At 32.5% G+C, this 18,971-nt stretch overlaps 1 long non-coding RNA gene across 1 annotated transcript; it reads right to left on the bottom strand.

Annotated features, from left to right (window-relative positions):
* Positions 1 to 1,213: 1,213 nt before the first annotated feature.
* Positions 1,214 to 4,675, bottom strand: LOC117685957 (uncharacterized). Its single transcript, XR_010713141.1, has 3 exons — positions 4,389 to 4,675; positions 3,139 to 3,422; positions 1,214 to 2,419 (listed from the first exon to the last, which is right to left on the bottom strand). It is a non-coding gene; the product is annotated as an uncharacterized lncRNA (long non-coding RNA).
* Between the last annotated feature and the right edge of the window lie 14,296 nt (positions 4,676 to 18,971).

Consider the following 18,971-nt stretch of genomic DNA (forward strand, 5'->3'; position numbering starts at 1 on the left):
TTATTTGCACACATTTGTTCGAGAATCATAAGTAAGTTCTTCAAAGTTTTCATTTTCTAACCGTGTATCTCTTAGTTTACAGTAAGGATAACCCTGAAGTCGGTTGACGTTACTTATTTTTTGACCAAATATTTACAGATATTCTTCTCTGTTTCGGACTGTTTTATATTCAGAATACAATTACCACCACCCCCCACAAAATTTATTACAGTTAAACACAAACTTGCAAATAATTGTTGACTTATTTTTTGCACCATTTAGCATTTTCACGGCTTGTGTCGGCTTTTTTCTGGGTTAAATTCATTTTGTTTGTACCTCTCGTAGCGCCTGGACGTCCGGCGACGTCGATGTTTTTAGTCAATTCTTAAGAGGACTATCTGTCTTTAGTTACTAATATTTTTTCGACAAAACAATATATCCCATCATTATTTGGAACATAGAATACCATGACTATACTTAATTTGAGGTTTCAATATTATTTGGTTTTTAGCCCAATTTAAAGAGATATTACTTTCAACATTATATGGTTTATTGTTGACATAACACAAATTTTGACCGTGCGCCGTGACCTCATTTTTGCAGGATTAGATTCTAAATAATTCTTAGAAATAAAGGAATTTATTAACTTTTTTTTTGCAAATTGTTTGAAACTATTGTTTAATTATGTCTACCAAATTTAGTAATGATATGACGTTAAGTAACATAGCTATGACAAAAGTCTTCGTATTTTTTGATTGACCCTCGTAGATATGTATTTACAGTGAAATTCTGACAATTTTGATTTTATTTTTTCTTTGTTAACTATTTTTTTTTTTTTTTACAATTCTAGAATTTTTTTTTTTGTATGTGTTCCAAACCTTTATTATTCTATTCAATTATTTGTCCCATTTGAAATTAGCCTTGCGGGGGTATTAGTCCCATTAGGACAGTTCTAGTTGTTATTAATGTAACTGCTAAACTGTTAAAGGGTCAATACCATGTTTAAATTCAGTAGTTTCATGTTTAAGCATTTAACAAGTGAGAATGTTTGACAGTTATTGAAATAGCATATTTAAATGTTTTTACAGCTAAACATAACAAAAATTGCTGATAATGTGACAGTTATTTAATTTCTACTTCACTTGATACAAAATTGTAGAGCATTTAATTGTACTCCGGGTTTTTTGAAATTTAGGGAACAGTAATTATTTCAATATACATGTATTAGTAATTCAATATCAAAGTACTGAAAGTACTGATAGGCGGAAGCATGATTGCAAGTTGTCAATGTCATAGTGTTATTATAACTATTTTCTTTTTAAGAATTAGTTTGATAACATAAAACACTATTCTAATATGTCAATTAAGGTATATACATGTAGTAAATGTGGAAATACTCTGTTACTGCACCAGATTAGTCTGGATCATGCCTTAAATAAAGATTCAATGAGAAGAGCAATTTAAACATCAAAACATTTGTTTTGTGAAGTACATTCGTATAACAGTTGATACTTATATGCAAGCTGAAATTACAGGAATACATTTTCATTTATCATGCCGATTTATTAAAAATGTTCATTTTGATATCAAAATGATGAAAGAATATTATAGAATTAGAATTAAGTAAACTGAACTTCTGAAACTGTAGTATTTTATTCGTTACAATAATGTTTCACAAAAATGCAGAAGTTACATTTGTACATCCCTTGATTACAGTATTTTACAGAATCAAGTAGTATGTGTGTCACTTTGCTTACCTGAGAAGCAATAGCCATTGAGAAATTAGCTTCATAGAATAATACACAAAATATCTGGACAATGTGTTGTAAAAAAGGTATTCAATAAAGAGATTTTGATTTTTTCCTTATATATTCTCAAGTTTAACAGTAACAGGATGATTTCAAAGTCATTTTTATGTGGAGAATTGCAGACCTCTAATTGATCCTCAGATTGCAGTTCATATATTTTGTTGACAAATGTTTAAAACTTAGAAAGAATGTATTTACTTACTGTACTGTATACCAAACATATTTTACAAAGATCAAACATATATGCAAATGTTGAGAATTACTGTAACAATACAATGTAAAAGCCCAGTAATTTATGGATAACTATATATTGATATTCAATAATGTACAAATTATGTGTCCTTTACAATTGCTCATTGTTGTACTGTCAAATCACAGGTCTCTAGTATTGAAGACATTTGAACTTTTAACTTTTAAGTTTTTATTTTAATACTAATGGAATCTTCAAGAGAACTTCCACCATTACAGAACATAGACTTTCAAAGAATCCCTTTATGGCTGCATGCCGTAATGGTGTTTTTGGAAAGCGTGTTATCCTGGAGTGTGCCATTTGTGGTAACAACAATTTCAATTCACTAGTGTTGTCTTGCATCCATTATACCAATGAAAACTGTCTTTTTCAGCAGGATATTCTAAAATGTGTTGATGAAAAATGAATAATGGATATGTTATCAAGCAATATTTCATTACAATATACTTGACCTCCAATAAAGAAAACATGCATTTAAAAAAAATTAATCTATAAAATATTTTGAATTTATATGTGTTTTACCTTAAATAATTTATTTTCAAAAGTATACATCGTATTTTGCAAATAAAGGATGAGATATGTAAGAAGATCACACAATATGAATTATCAATAATTGTAAGGTTATTTTGGTATATTATATACAAGTAATGGAAAATATAGTGATTGAACTGTAATTGAATGTTTAATTTTTTTCTCTCCAAAATTCTTCAGTTTTCAATTGCATTTAGTACAAGAATATTTACTATATTATTAAAGATATGACAACAAGATATCTGTGAGTCAATGCTCACTAGTGATACCCCTGCTCTGATGTGTATACAAAAAAGCATAGTTAACATTACATGTTATGGGAAGTTGACATCAAATATTTTGAAAAATCAATCCTACCGAATGGCATACCTTAACAAAGACTGAGTTAAAATTTCAAGCATCTGCGATTGTTGCTGAGATATCTTTGACAAAATTTGTGTTATAGACAAACAGACACACAAGGGTAAAACAATATACCCCCTCTCCTACCGAGCATGGGTAAAATTAGTTCATACTTAAACAAGAAAACCACGGGGAATATCGTATTTACATTTAGTTGTATTTACCAACCTTAAAAATGGCGTTAAGGCAATTAAGATAAGAATTCCATCATATTTCAGATGCCCTGCTTTCATTTAGAAGTTGCAAACGTGCAATGTTTGTCCCTCTTTAAAAGTGCTGAACTGGGAAGCCAACACCGCATTTTTATAGCATCCGTCTTTTTCTTTGTTTTGGTTGAATTTAGCTGTGCACCCAAATTTAGCAACTCCCCCCTTCACCAGAGATGAAGAATGATGTTGAGCTCTCATTGTCTCCTCTTGTCAGATAATGTTAATCAGTTTCTTGACATTCATCTGAAAGAACATATACATATAGAACAAATAGATATATGTTAGGTTATTAACTATACTAGTAATCACTGTCAGGTATATATTTGAGTCTTTTTGGAATTGCAATTAATCATGAACATGGTAGATCAAAGATATACTGGATTATAGTCCAAGTTCGCATGAATTGGAAATTTTAAAATTTAAAAACAAAAGATGCAGTCATCAAAATTATCATATAAATTATGATGTAGAGAAATTTCCATAGGAAATTTTAGTCACTTTCATTATAGAGTAATGATAAGGTTATTCTGAGATACAAGTAAATACAGTGGGTAAAAGGAAAAATCATATTATTTTTTTTAAAATGTTCAATTAAATATCTTTGCAATTATAATAGCCTATCTGGAATATTCATTATATCAACCAATGAATTGTATCTTGTATGATACTTAAAAGCTATATTTGAGATATTTTTAGAGAAAATTCATTTGCATTATTCATGAGTCATTTTTAAACCAAGCTGAATATTGTAATTTTTGTAAGCAAAATGAATAAACCCTATATCATACAGTGCAGTTCGTAACAAATTATAAAATCACCACATGAATATATAGATCTGCAAAGATGTCACAAAAAATTAAAGGTTAAAAAAAACGAAATGTTATCTTCCTTTATATGCAATTCCTTTGTGCTAAATTTTATTCTTTAAAGATATCCTGTAGGCCTCGCCTTGTACACTACAGTATTCATAACAAAAGACCGACATTTCAGAATTATCGATGACATCTATGACAGTTACCAGTTGTTCTCAACGTGGGTTTGATGACAAAAAATTTTACACTGTATAACGTAATGCAGTATTGTCTGAGATTACTACACGAAATGTTGGTATGTTTACAAATAATTTATAGGCATTGTATCATTCTAATAATCTTTTTTTAAATAGATTTATACACACCCTTGTTTTTTCTTTTAAAAAGCATTCATTACCTGTTTCCCTATCAATTTTTCCTTCTGTACTCATAAACACGCAATTTCAAATTGAACTATTTTTTCCCTTGGAATTTCATCTACAGGCATCAGACTCCGTGCTTATCCTTTGTTTATGTCGCATACCATCGCAAGAGTTATCGTTCGTTCCTGTACTATCAAAAACGTAAATCTACCACTTGCTATCTTTGCTATAGGCATTTTCAGTGGATAACTAAAAACGATGAAGTAAAAATTTAGAGATATACTACAATTCTATTGTCAGAAACGATGTTTAAACCGGGGTCGAACAGTGGGGAGGGGGGGTATAGAGTTGTGTGCCCTTAGTTTAAATAACATCCGATAGTTTACCATGAAAAAGGGCAGAAATTTGACCTATGACGTTGAAGGTCATGAAAGCAATTGCAATAGGCGCTTCCGCCTAATAAATGAAATCGACAGATGTGAAGTCACCATTTTTAAATGTTCAATCCCGATCTAAAATATAGAAAAACAAACCCGAACAAATTATTTGGTCATCGTTTATTTATTACAGTGAATATACTACATGGAATATTAGTCCTTAAACGTTTAATTTAAATATAATTCAGTTTTGTAAGTGTCATTTTGTTACAATCTTTAATCTCATCAAAATGCCCATTTTTTTAATATGAAAAATCAAACAATTAATTATTGCTGAACACTGCTTCTTTATCATCGTAAGTGTACTCGGGTTAATCTCAAAATTTCTTTTTCAGATTTTGGCCTTTAATCAATATTACACCTGTTTACTCTTACTAGCTCGTAATTTAGTGTTCAAATCTATTGGTCTTTTGCCGTGGGTTTTCCATATTAATATGCCTAGCCCCAACAGTCAATAAATTTGTTTTTAAAGAAGTATAAAAACACAGGTGAGAACGTATCAAATTACACCTTTGTATTCGGTCAGTCTCGCATAATTAATGTCATGAATCGTGACGACAGCCGTCAGGGAGTTCTTCAATATATAACCATTATGAAAACAACCTCGAGGACCGATCAGTGAGTTGAATATAAGCGATATTTCAAAAGAGCCGACTTGATTATAACCGTTAATTTAATGCAAAGAATATAACATGGTACAACTGGGGATTTATTTCTATTTCAAAATAAGCTAGTTCAGTATAAGTGGAGTAGGCTGTATATCTTGGATGGTATGTTCAATATGCCTCCAACAGCCATTGTTTAAAATCATATCTTTTAGATTCAATGAGGGGAATATCACTTCAGTATTGAAAATCATATTTAAAAACATGTTTCAAATATAATGCAGGGAGCACAGCAGAATTCTTATGTTTTAGAGCCTACAGAGATAAGGACGAATTCCAATGGATCGTCGTTTGGAATTGTTACTGTCTTGTGCAAAGCCACCAATTATAACAAAGTGCATGATCTGTTCTTTCCGGAGAAGTTTATAGCCATATTGAATTGGTCATCCTAAATCATCAGTCATCCTAAAGGGATACAGCCTAAGGGATAATGGGCAAATGAATCTTACAGACTCTTCCAAGGTAATCCTTCAAAACTACAAAGTGATATTATATTTTCTAATAATCATGTTATAGATTGTGTAATGCATTTACATATTTTTGTACACAAGTATAGAAGTGACAATTGAATATACATTTTCATTTGGCAAATTTTGAACCTTTGATGACAGAAGTCATTCCAGAACTGCAATCCAATTTCTAAAGCCAGAGCCTGATGACAATTGCTACGGTTAAAACCAAAGCCAAGGGTGAAAGGGTGTCCGTCAAGGGGTTGATTCATAAGGTAAATGAAAATAGGATGAAAGTTGTACATCTCTTAATTTTTTTTTTTACAATTTTCAGTTATCTGATCTGAAAGATCATAAGTATTTAGTTCTGATGAACATTTCGTCTATTGTATATGCGTATGTCCATTCGTCTATTAGCTTAAATTTAATTTGTTTATTTAAATCTATATGGCCATTTATAACAGAATCTTTGTGGATATGGCTGACAGTGAATGATGAAGTTAAATTGTTTTGATCCTTATGTTAAAGGAGTGTCATATATTTGTTATCTAAATGCGAGAAAAGTTCAATATAAGCAAAGTTGTATGGAAAAGCTTATTGCTTCTAAGTAGTAAATATGGTAGATCAGTGGCGGAGCTTAAAAACTAGAATGAAGTATAGGCACGAAATAAGGTGAGAGGTATGCGGGCCGCTCCAGGCTCCCAGAGGGTTCAGGGCATCGCCCTGTTGGGGGGGTCAGGGGGCCAAAGCCCCCGAATGGAAAACGGATTAGCATGGCCCCTGTTTTTAGGGTTGAGGCCCTAGGACGGGGCCAATATGACCATATATTGAACATGTATTTATCTAAAAATATTTTTTTTCTGTCTATAAACAACAGAGTGTTTAGATAACCCAGGGACAAATTTTAGGCACTTTATGTACATAGAATAATGGATTTTTTTGAAGAATTTGTTTGTACTAAAAAGGCATAAAGATTTTCTAATACATTCCAATTTATTTTCACCAGCAGTTTTTTTTAGCGTAATCAAAGTGAATGAAAGACAGATATTTGCTGTGTGGTATTTTTTCCCCTTTAAATTAAATGTGACATTTCACTCAGGTGATCTATTGCTATTTGTTATGTACGTCATGATGCGTTAACAATTTACTCACACACATGTGGACTAAAACCTGAATGCATGGTTATGAACTCCTTTACCTAAATTGTGAAATTCATGACCCCTAAGTCAGGGTGTAGGAACTAGCATTTGCAGAGCATTTGGAAAGACTTTCGATCGCTTTTCGCTAATAGAATCGGGGTATGTGTCTTCAATTCCAGCTACTTTGTTATAATTATGATTCCTGTTGATAAAATTTTCTCTTTTTCCAAAAGAAGTTTACACATTCAACGTAATTATCAATCAAATTGACGAAATCGTTTCAATAAACACTCTAATTAACTGTTAATCAAAACAGAGTTCAGTTTTATGACCTGCACGAATTGTCTTCAGCAGGAGTTACTTTCAGTGTGAATTTTGCACTATTTTAAACCAAGAACACGGAATCAAAATTTCCGGAAAAATCAATATTTTAACCCCGATATCTCTGCAATGCATCATCCGATTTTAAAAGGAATTTCAGTTTTGTATTAAGCTTTGCAAACTCTACAATACGCATATAATTTTGTGTTTTTAGTTCCCTACCGATTTCACCGGAGGGGATTATAGCTTTCCTCTGCGGCCGTCAGTCCGTCCGTCTGTCTGTCCCACTTCAGTTTTCCACATTTTTTTTCTTTATGCGTTTGAGGAATAATATGAAATTTGCTGAACAGCTTCAAAATGTCAAACTACAGATCAAGTTTACACTTTTGTAGCGTCTGGTTGACATATTTTACATATTTTCGAGAAAATATTTTTTTTTATTCCAATTTTTTAATGTTCAGGTTCGATATTCTGCATAACAGTGCATTGTTTACACAATTTCCACAAACCAGTAGGTAACGTGTATTGCTTATGCATTACTCTCAGAATGCTTGTTTATATAGATTTAAGATCAGTACGAATTGTTTTCAGAAGAAGTTACTTTCAGTGTGAATTTTGCACTATTTTTTAAAACCAAAAACACAGAATCAAAATTTCCGGAAAAACCAGTTTTTAAACCCCGATATCTTCGTAATGCATCCTCCGATTTTAAAACGGTTTTCAGCATTAGATTTAGCTTTAAATGCTCTACAAAATGCATATTTTTTTTAATCAAAAAATTCAAATTTTTGAAAAATTAGATTCACTTCCGGTTTTGAGAAATGTCCCGGACAAAATTACTTTTTTAAAATTTAAAAAACGACGTAACGTAAAATCGGAAGTGACGTTGTCATCGAAAATTTTACATCTTTGAGGGAGAATAGTTGCACATAATCTCTGAAAGTTTCAATAAAATCGGTTGAAAATGTTTTGAGTTAGGAAGCCGAAAAGGAGTCAGAAAAAAAGGAAAAGAAAAAAAACTAGAGCAAAGCTCGTTGCAAACGAGTGGGTTTTCCGTTAATATCGAAAGTAACGCTAGAAGTACCTCAAAGAAACAGATCTTAATCTAGTAACAAAAGTAACTACAAAAAGATTAAAAAAATCGAATGATTCTTGGTACGACTTAACAAAATCCGTATTGTTTTAAGTACGAATTAAAAAAAACAAGTATTCCTTTGATCGGCAATTATGATATATAGATAGCTGGAAGCAATCAACATGATCAGTTTGATGTAAAAAAAATTAAAAAGTACTGTATTTTTACAAGATATAGAATATTTTGAATCTTTACACCATAATTTCATCATTATAAACCGTCAACAAATTTAATTATGAAAACCGTTCGTAAACTCCTTGTCGAGTTTTATATTTTTAACGTAATTATTAAATGTTAATGTATCTTCTTCTGCTGAGTAGGGCTTTTCAAAGAGCATTAACACGTATACAAAAAAGAGTTGTATTAAAATAACTTAATGCGACTGAAAAACATTGAATGCCATCATAAGTTGCTATTGAGGTCGCATTATAACGTAACCTTGTTTAAAAATTAAGCCGTCTTCCTAGCAACTATTATGCAACATCAATAGATCGAGGTCAGTTCATGGAGCATTTCTTATGATCGAGTTCAGTCCATCGAGGTCAACTGCATTACTGAATGAATTTCGATCGAAATTCTTACGTGTATTCTTGAATTAACCGGTCGAAGTGTATTTAATGGATGTCTGCATCTCTTAAGGTAAATGAAATGAAATAAAACTGAGTAAAATGTTATATAAATAATAAACCAAAGCTTCAAGTTTTTATAAGAACTACTTATGCAAGCGGAATGTGTGCGCACGTGTAAGCATTTGCCGGATGCCTCATATGGACACAACAGTGATCGGCCGAAGCCGATCACAAAAACCTTAACCATTTCAGGGCGACTTAACAAAAAAAAAACCCGAATGTGTTTAAGTACGACTTTATAAATTTGACTTCATTTTAGGTACAACTTTACTTTACCTTGAACTAACATCTATTTTCTTAACCCAGAATGCAAAATTAAAATTTCAGTAGTGTTAATGCCTCAATCGCAACTTCTCGGGCCTTTCCGGCAAGCACGGAAAAACACCTCGAATGTATTAACATTACCGGATCTTAGAATTTCATACAAAATGGAGTCGCCTCCCATTAACATAAGTATCGGCTAGACAGCCTTATAAGTCGCTTCGGTGTTATATTTTAGGGTATATCATTTACGTTAATGAAGTCTAGCTTACATCTCAACAGGTCGTAAAATGTGTTGTATTTATATCAAGTTTCATAAAAAGGGGGGTTGTCATGGAAGCCCAGGTAATACATTCGAGGTGTTTTTCCGAGCCTGTCGGAAAGCCCGAGAAGTTGCGATTGGTTAATGCCTATTCATATATATTTACATTCTACTGTGTTTTTCCATTAAATTCCGTGATCTTTAAATGCCTCTAAATGCAACAACTAATCACTGGGTACTCAAAGGTTAAAAAAACAAGACAGCGACCTAAGAAAAATCATGGACTGCACAAATTAATAATGATGATGTCAGACTCTAAGTCTCACAGAGGACAATTTGGCTGTTTCTTTAAGCTAAAGTACTTATGACATCAACAGTGATTAAGAGAATTAACTAACTTTTCATAATCAATTTATTAATAAGTTAAAAGATGGTAATATAAACAGATTATTAATTAATGATGATTAATGCGGGTTATGAAGGTAGCGATCATTGCAGAAAAATTTACATAACCCGCTAACGCTGGTTATGTATTTTTGTGCAATGTTGCCATCTTCATATCCCGTATGAATCACCAAATTATGTAGAAAATAAAATGTTGTATTGGCATTCCATTTGATATCCTTTAAACAAGTAATCTCAATACCTATGTATCATTTAATTTATGTTGAATGAGACTCATTTACTATAGATCATGATACAAATGCAATCTATGCTGAATTTAACGAAAGAGACCCTTCTTGTGAATGGATATAACATTATCAGGGTAAAAGTACTTCTTTTTATTCATATTTTTCAAATATCTCGTGTAAGTAATTGTTTTCAAATGCACTGTTTTGAAGTGTAAACTTTAATTGGAATGCATCTTTGATAAATAGTTTTTACATCAGTTATATTTTTCATTTTAAATGTCAATTTTAATTGTAATGTATCTTTAATTTTTAATGGAGTAATTGAGTAAGCTCAGGTGACCTACTGCTATCCGTTTTGTCCGTCTTCGTTCTTCTTAAAAACTACAAGGCTAATTGTTAACATTATTGGTGTGAGGCATCTCTATGGTAAGAGGAATCTAAATTGTAAAATTCATGGCTCTACCACCCTCAGGGGCACCACAAGTGGGGCCAAATATGCCAAAAAAAACCAACCAAATTTTCAAAAATCTCTTCTCCAACATATGTGAGGAAAAAACTGGTTGCATGGTTATGATGTCCATGAAGCCCTCTACCAAAATTGTGAAATTAATGGCCTCTTGGTCAGGGGTTCTGACTCTAGGGTGGGGCCAAGATAGCCATATACTAAAATGTGTATTTAATCTTAAAAATCGTCTTTACTCTCAAACATATGGGCAAAAAACTGAATACTGTGGTTTCATCAATATTCGTTGAGTACCAATTTTTGTGGATTTCGTTGTTTAAGTACTTCACTACACTTACACTTATACTTTTAAGACACTACGTCACAAGAGGGCGATTTAAATATGTTGTTATCGTTCAATTAGGTTGTATATCGTCGTAGCTCATTGGTTAAAGTATTGGGCTTCTGAACCGCAGATCATGGGTTCGAATCCGCCTAAAGCTTTTGTTCATGTTAACTGAATTCAATTTTTGTAATTTTTCATCCAAAATTGTAAATTTTTTTGCCATTTAGACTTAAGTACTTCTTATCCATTATGATATCTATCATAATCAAGTAATTTTCTGCTGATTTGAGAAAATATTTCACGGTGTAGTGAGCCACCTTAAGTTGATCCATGAAATTAAATGTCCATTGAAGTGCAATTTTTATCAAAATTTATATTGATATAGCATTTGCCACGAATTTATGTATCCTTGAAACTGTGATTTTCACTTTATCCACGAAACTTGATGCCCTTGAATATTAATGAAAATACAGTACATGGTTATGATGTCCACTAACTCTTCTACCTAAATTGTGAAATTCATGGCCCCTGGGTCAGGGGTTCAGGAAATGGGGGGGGGGGGGGGGGCTATATAGTGTTAATGCATATAATGTTTTAAAATCTTCTCTATTCTCACAATACTGTATAAAAAACGGATTTCATAATTATGTTTACCAGGAAGTCCTTTGCTAAAATTTTAAATTTCATGTACCCTGGAGTATGGGTTTTGACTTTAGGACAGGACCAAAACGAATATAGTTGTTATTGATTATAATATTTAAAAATTATTTTCTTTACTCCTACACACCTGAAAGGAACACAGAATTCGTGATTTTGTAGAATAGATCTTTAAGTTTTTCGCCAAAATTATAGGTTTCATAGTTCTTTTTGAAAGATTTCAGACAGGGAGGTGATCGTCGTTACAGGTTTATAAGTTTTCTACTCCAGATTGATAACTTATTAAATGCATATATGATACTGCTCGACAAGTTTGTGTATGGGTTATATGCTACTCAGGTGACCGTTAAGACCTATTGGCCTCTTGTTTTAATATTATTTTGTCTTACAAAATTAAGATACCTTATTACATTAAGGCTTACATATTTAGCTCATCTGAGTTCATACTTAAAAGTGAGAAGAATGAGCTATCTATCAAAGTTACGATATTGTGAAAGCATTAGGCAAGTTAATGGGGGAGGAGTGTAACAGTTAATGGATTTTTCACCACTTGCTACGTATTTTTAATGTATATAAAACAAAAATACATAACCAACTTTTTCATCCAATCAGCGTCCATAAATATCTTATTAAGTGATGTTTTTAATCATTAAAAATTTCTCCATTTGATTGGGGCAGAAATTTTCATCAGCCATTAAAAAAGTGGGTTATGTTCTACGTAATGTACATTACATTTAGTAAATTTTACGCGATTAAGAAGGGGATCAGTTGCTTCACTCCCTATTACTTTTCTAATTCCGTAAATTTTACATTATATGATCTAAATATGTATAATAGTTTTTGAAAAGGGGGGAGGGTAACCTCATCCAAAAAAATTTTGACTAGCGAAAAAAAATGAAATTTTCAAAAAATTATTTTTATCATATATGTATTTATTATCATATATGTCTTTATAAAATACTAATGGGTGGCCGGAAAAAATATTTTTCAAAGTATGAGTCTAAATTTCCCATTAAAAAAATCAAAGTACTGAAAGTACTGTTAGACAGTAGCGTCGTTTGAAAGTGGCATATTACACGTAACAATGAGTGATGTATGATAATTATTTTTGTCGAAAACCGCGGCCAGTATCGCATACATGCACTAATACTTAACGTTTACTCGCACAACTGGTCGTGAGTTTCCTACATGTATAATTCTGTAGAAATCGTAGCTGTGATCTCGATCTACACTTTACAAATGCTGTGTCTCTTGGTCGTCATCTTTGTGGGAAAACCCAAAGATTTATCACAGTAGTCTTTGTCTTATAGATGTTTGTATCTATATTTTGTATCAATATGTTTGTATCTATATCAATTGACATCAAAACCCCGTTTGAATTACTCATTAAATATGTGGGTTGCCACCACATATTGAATGAATATTAAATCAAATCCAAATAGATTTCATCACAGTTCGCCCAAATATTTGATTGTTTGAAGAAGGTGAATTTTGGGTTTTTCCCTTTTGACCAACTTTTGAAAAGTGTGGATTGGACTATTGTGCTTTAAATATATTGTAGATTTCTCAAGTAACGAGAACAAATAAAGCTTTGGCATGATAAAATACTAATTTTTACTAACTATTTGGGCATACATATAGTATGTTAATTGTCCCTCTCGAGAGCATTTTCCCTCAATTTCTTCACGGGGAAAAAGTTGCAGTCTTGTGGACCATCACATTTGATTTTTTCCTCATAGTCAGTTAATACATTTAGGTGTAATGAAAATGGAATAGGTTTACAAGAACCTGTTTGATAAAATTGGTATTGCTTTTGGAATGCACGTCATCATGAAACAGAAGAGTAAATCAATATGTTATCTTCGACTTTAGTGGATTATTTCCATTCACAGCGAAAGTGAATGAAAATTTAAAAAAAATAATACAACATTTAGTCGCGGCAGTTTCATTAATCAACGTTTTAGACATTCGTTCTATTGTATTTAGCAATAGATTTATTCAAATCATTTAAATGAATTCGGGAAAGTCACATGCTATATTTTATCGCTTCTTAGTACACTTTGACACGCATAAATTACTTGCTACATTAAACTTTTCTAGTAAACTTACAACAAATATTGATTAACTATACAAAATAAGTTTTTAAAAACACCAAACAAACAAAATTCAAGTTGAACGCACGTTTTTCTGACCGTACAGCTGTGTATATAAAGAAGATGGGGGAATAAGATGGTGCAACTGCCCATTTGGTTTAGTCGTAAAATACAATTTCAAATTTAGCATTTTTTCAATTAAATATATTTGATATGTTATTATACAAGTTTACAAAATAGTAATTTCTAACTATATTCAGTTTGAAATATTTCAAAAAGATAAGAAAAAAATAATAAATCTTTAAGTTTTTGTTGTATCGAACCTAGAAACCCAAGTTCTATAAAGTTTCCTTATGGCTGGTGCTCTAACCACTGAGCCATTTCATTCACAACAAAGTATGTTGTTTAAATGCTATATGAGGCTATGACCACGAATTTACGGACTTGTATTATATTTCTAAAACGTTCAATTGTTGAGCTACAAAATGACATTTTTAGCTCACCTGAGCTGAAAGCTCAAGTGAGCTATTCTGATCACATTTTGTCCGTCGTCCGTCCGTCCGTCCGTCTGTCCGTCCGTCCGTCCGTCTGTCCGTCCGTCTGTCCGTCTGTCCGTCTGTAAACTTTTTACATTTTGAACTTCTTCTCTAAAACCGCTTATCCAATTTCAACCAAATTTGGCACAAAGCATCCTTATGGGAGGGCGAATATAAATTGCAGAAATAAAAGTCCGATCTGTATTCAAAGCGGAGAAAACCTTGAAACTGTAGAAAAAGGGGGGTGCATTTTTAAAAATCTTCTTCTCAAGAACTACCGAGTTAATCTTAACGTAATTTAGCATAAATCTTCCTTAGGGAAAGGAAAATATAAATTGCAAAAATTATAGGCGATTTCTGTTCCAAATTTGAGATAATTGCGAAAATACTTATAAAGAATGGCTCGTTATTCCATATGCCGTAGACTGGCAATTCATTGCGATAGACTGGTCTTATGACAGGCATCGCCAGTCTACCGCATCTCGAAAACGAGGTTCTTTGTTTGAAGCTGGCAGTTTGTTGTGCAACAGTTCACGTGCGAATATAATCTATGAAACATGGAAATAACATTGGTGCCGCTTATTGTGAAGTAAATTGAGGTTAAATATTTCAACGCGTTGTCATTTTCACTTGTGATGTTGGTTTTAGCTTGTTTTCATTTTTTCGTTTCATTTTGCTTTTTAACTTGGGAAACAATCGCCTTGTATTTGGAACATAGACTTCGGTAAATGTTTACCTGCGAAAATGATAAAATCTGATGCATTAACAACGTACTAAAGTGCATTTCCCTCTGTTTTTATTGTTTATTAATTAATTTTTCTAATTGTTCCAACAAGGATCAAACAAGTGTGTTGGTGTTAGCTTGTTCGGATTTTCGTTTCGCTTTTAAACCTGGAAACTATCGTCTACAGGTATTTCGTGATTTTTACGTATCAATTCAATCAGATACTTCGGTAAATCAAACAGTTAACTGTTTACCTGCGCAAATTAAGCAAAATCTGATGTAGGGGTACTGAAATACAATTCCTTCTATCGGTAATTCGGCATTTTCTTTTGCGTAATGGTAGATTAATGCAATAGATTTTGTTGAGATGCTCGACATTTTCTCGAGTTTATTCAGTTTAAATAGAGTTTGATATCGCTGACGGAAATATGTAGGTATATACATGTATATATATATGATTCATTTCGATAAAATAAATTGTGTTCTTTATTTGTTATAGAGCATGTTTCTTGTGTTTAATTGTTTACAATTTCTATTTACTAACCATATTTGAGTGTTAAGCTTCGAATTATAAGCAAGATACAAAGATTTGCTCACAATTCTATGTTTGTACACAGATCTTAAAAACTAAAGATGAAAAAAGTAAAAAAATTGTCAATATTTATTAAGAAAATGTTCAAAGTCTGTTCTTCCAGAAACCAACTTTAACAACTTATTGTATTGTAAACTTAATCTTTTTAGCTCACCTGAGGGTGGGGCCACAATGGGGGGGGGGTCGAAGTTTTACATAGAAATATATACAGTATATCTTTAAAAATCTTCTTCTCGGAAACTAATCAGTCAGGAAAGCTGACACTTGTGTGGATGCATCCTCAGGTAGTGTAGATTCATAGTTATGAAAATCATGACCCCCTGGGGTAGGGTGGGGCCACAATGGGGGATCGAAGTTTTACATAGGAATATATACAGTATATCTTTAAAAATCTGCTTCTCCGAAACAAATCAGCCAGGAAAGCTGACACTTGTGTGGATGCATCCTCAGGTAGTGTAAATTCAAAGTTGTGAAAATCATGACCCCCGGGGGTAGGGTGGGGCCACAATGGGGGATCGAAGTTTAACATATGAATAAATAGAGTAAATCTTTAAAAATCTTCTTCTCAGAAACTAATCAGCCGGCAAAGCTGAAACTTGTGTGGAAGCATCCTCAGGTAGTGTAGATTCAAAGTTGTGAAAATAATAACCCCTGGGGGAAGGTTGGGGCCACAATGGGGGATCGAAGTTTAACATATGATTATATAGAGTAAATCTTTAAAAATCTTCTTCTCAGAAACTAATTAGCCAGGAAAGCTGGCACTTGTGTGGAAGCATCCTCAAGTAGTGTAGATTCAAATTTGTGAAAATCATGACCCCTGGGGATAGGTTTGGGCCACAATGAGAGGTCGATGTTTTACATAGGAATAAACAGAGTAAATATTTAAAAATCTTCTTCTCAAAAACTAATCAGCCAGGAAAGCTGAAACTTGTGTGAAAGCATCCTCAGGTTGTGTAGATTCAAGGTTGTGAAAATCATGATCCTCAGGGGTAGGGTGGGGCCACAATGGGGGGTCAAAGTTTAACAAAGGAATATATAGGGTAAATCTTTAAAAATCTTCTCAGAAACTAATCAGCCAGATGATTCTTTATAATTATTAAGACTTTGGCCCCAGGACAATTCTTTGGCCTCACGAGAAGGTTCAGAGTTTGATGTACGTTTATATCCGATATATAAACTATTGTTAAGGATCTTTTTGAGAACTGCAATACTCAACATATGATATGACTATAAAATCATCCTGTCAGAAAGGGGACTAATGATTATAAACATAAGAATATCCAGGGGAAAATGGATTTTATTTATACAGGATCTACATGTATTATTGTACATTGTCCAGATAGTTTGTATTATGACTCCATTAAGCTGATTTTATCATACCTATTGTTCCTCAGGTGAGCGATGTGGCCCATGGGCCTCTTGTTGAACTGTAGTGGGTAATCTCTTCACATTTTTGTTGAGTAAAATCGGTTTAAAATCCATTAAACCACATTTAGACTGTAAAAAAATATATTGAGCTCAGACCCACTCTATGAAACAAAATGCATTGAAGTTATAAAGATTACACTATTAGGAGGTTTTGACACTCATACGCCAGTTTAAATCAATATATTGCAAGTGTTTTAAATATTTAAAGATTACAACCCGATGTTACGTTAAATTACATTGTTTTTAATTAATTTTTTAAAAAAGTATCAGATTTAATGATATTTTAATTTTGCCGTATATAATCATTCCTCATATGGGCATTTTACACGCCTTATTCACCCATTCTCTTTAATTTTATTCTTTGCATGTACTAGACAATAGATCTAGGGTTCGCAAATCCCGGCAATATTTTCGGGAAGCTATAGTTCTGTAGCTCAGCAGAATTCTACAGTCATCTATGAAGCACATTTTTTTGCCTTCATGTTTCATTATTTATCGCAAATATAGCATGGATGTATACGCTACGGCTGATGTAGCATTGCGTTAAGTGATGACACTTTCTAACCGGTGTGTATTTTAATTGCGAGTCGCAACAAACTGGCGCATTTATATAGGCCCGCCTATTTGTAAATGCATGTTGACAAAATGATGCTAACACTTGGAAACAAATGTCGAAGAAAGTTCATAATAGAGTTGTACTCGCGAGTAAAAAATTATTTGAGAACAAACGGGGCGATGTTTACGTACAAATGTAAATAATGTTTTCTGTTAGTGAAAAAATGCCCCCAAAGAAAAGATTCTTAAATACATTTAGCAGGGACAGGCGCATATGAATTAAAGTCACTATTTGTACTTCGCTCATCGAATTGCGTTATTCAGTTCATTGTAAAAAAATTCGACAGAAACTGTTTAGTTAGCTGCAGAACTGTAGCTCTCCGGGGAAAAAATATTGACAGACCGGAGAGCTACAGTTCTGCAGCTACTGTTTAGTTAACAAAATTATTATATCTTACATTACCGTTCACAATGTACCTTAAATAAATGTATATGGAATATCGCATGTTTTTTCTCACAAAAAAGCTAGCGTTTGCTGCAAATTAGAGATACACGAGCTGACACGCCGTGATATCCATAAGACGCATATGTAAAAAAAATCTGAACTAAAAATCTTTAAAACATCGTAAAATGTAGTTTATATACATTTAAAATGGCGACTCGATTTGCACGTGAATTTTACAATCCGACGTCGATTAGCGTGTTTGAGAGAAAGTCAGCAGCAAGTAACGCGTCAACATCTGCAGTAAATATTGTCTGATGAATATCGAGGTGCCTGTAATAAAAATATTGTTTCTACAGACTGAGTGAGGTACAAAATAAGGTACATTGTAAATCACAGGTCAGTCGAAAATAAAACACATTTATGTATCGTAAATTTAATTTTTTTTGTGTGTTTGAAAACACATGCACACTTGTAGAAGAAACTGTGCCATTGATCGGTTTAAGTTCAATAAAATGTAATTTATGTAATATTCATTGTCAGTATCTGTTGTGAATCATTTGGAATAAGCTACAACAACAAAAATATACTGCTCAACTAAAACTAATTAATGCGTTGAATATGGCTGAATTTATCGATGAAGCATAATTGCTGAAATATGAAATGGCAAACCAGTTTTAATAGTGTGTTTCTGACAATTATTTATATCATAAAAAAACAAGAAGCAATTATTGTGACCAATTATCGCAGTGATATAGTTTATGCAGTCCTGATACAGAGTTTAACGTCAAAACTGGCAGTTGGTGCTTATATTATTAATACCGCGTAAACAGACAGGGTAACTAACGGAAAACACAATTTCATACATTATTT

The sequence above is a fragment of the Magallana gigas genome, chromosome 1 (assembly GCF_963853765.1).
Source record: "Magallana gigas chromosome 1, xbMagGiga1.1, whole genome shotgun sequence".
In the NCBI taxonomy this organism is placed as follows: domain Eukaryota; kingdom Metazoa; phylum Mollusca; class Bivalvia; order Ostreida; family Ostreidae; genus Magallana; species Magallana gigas.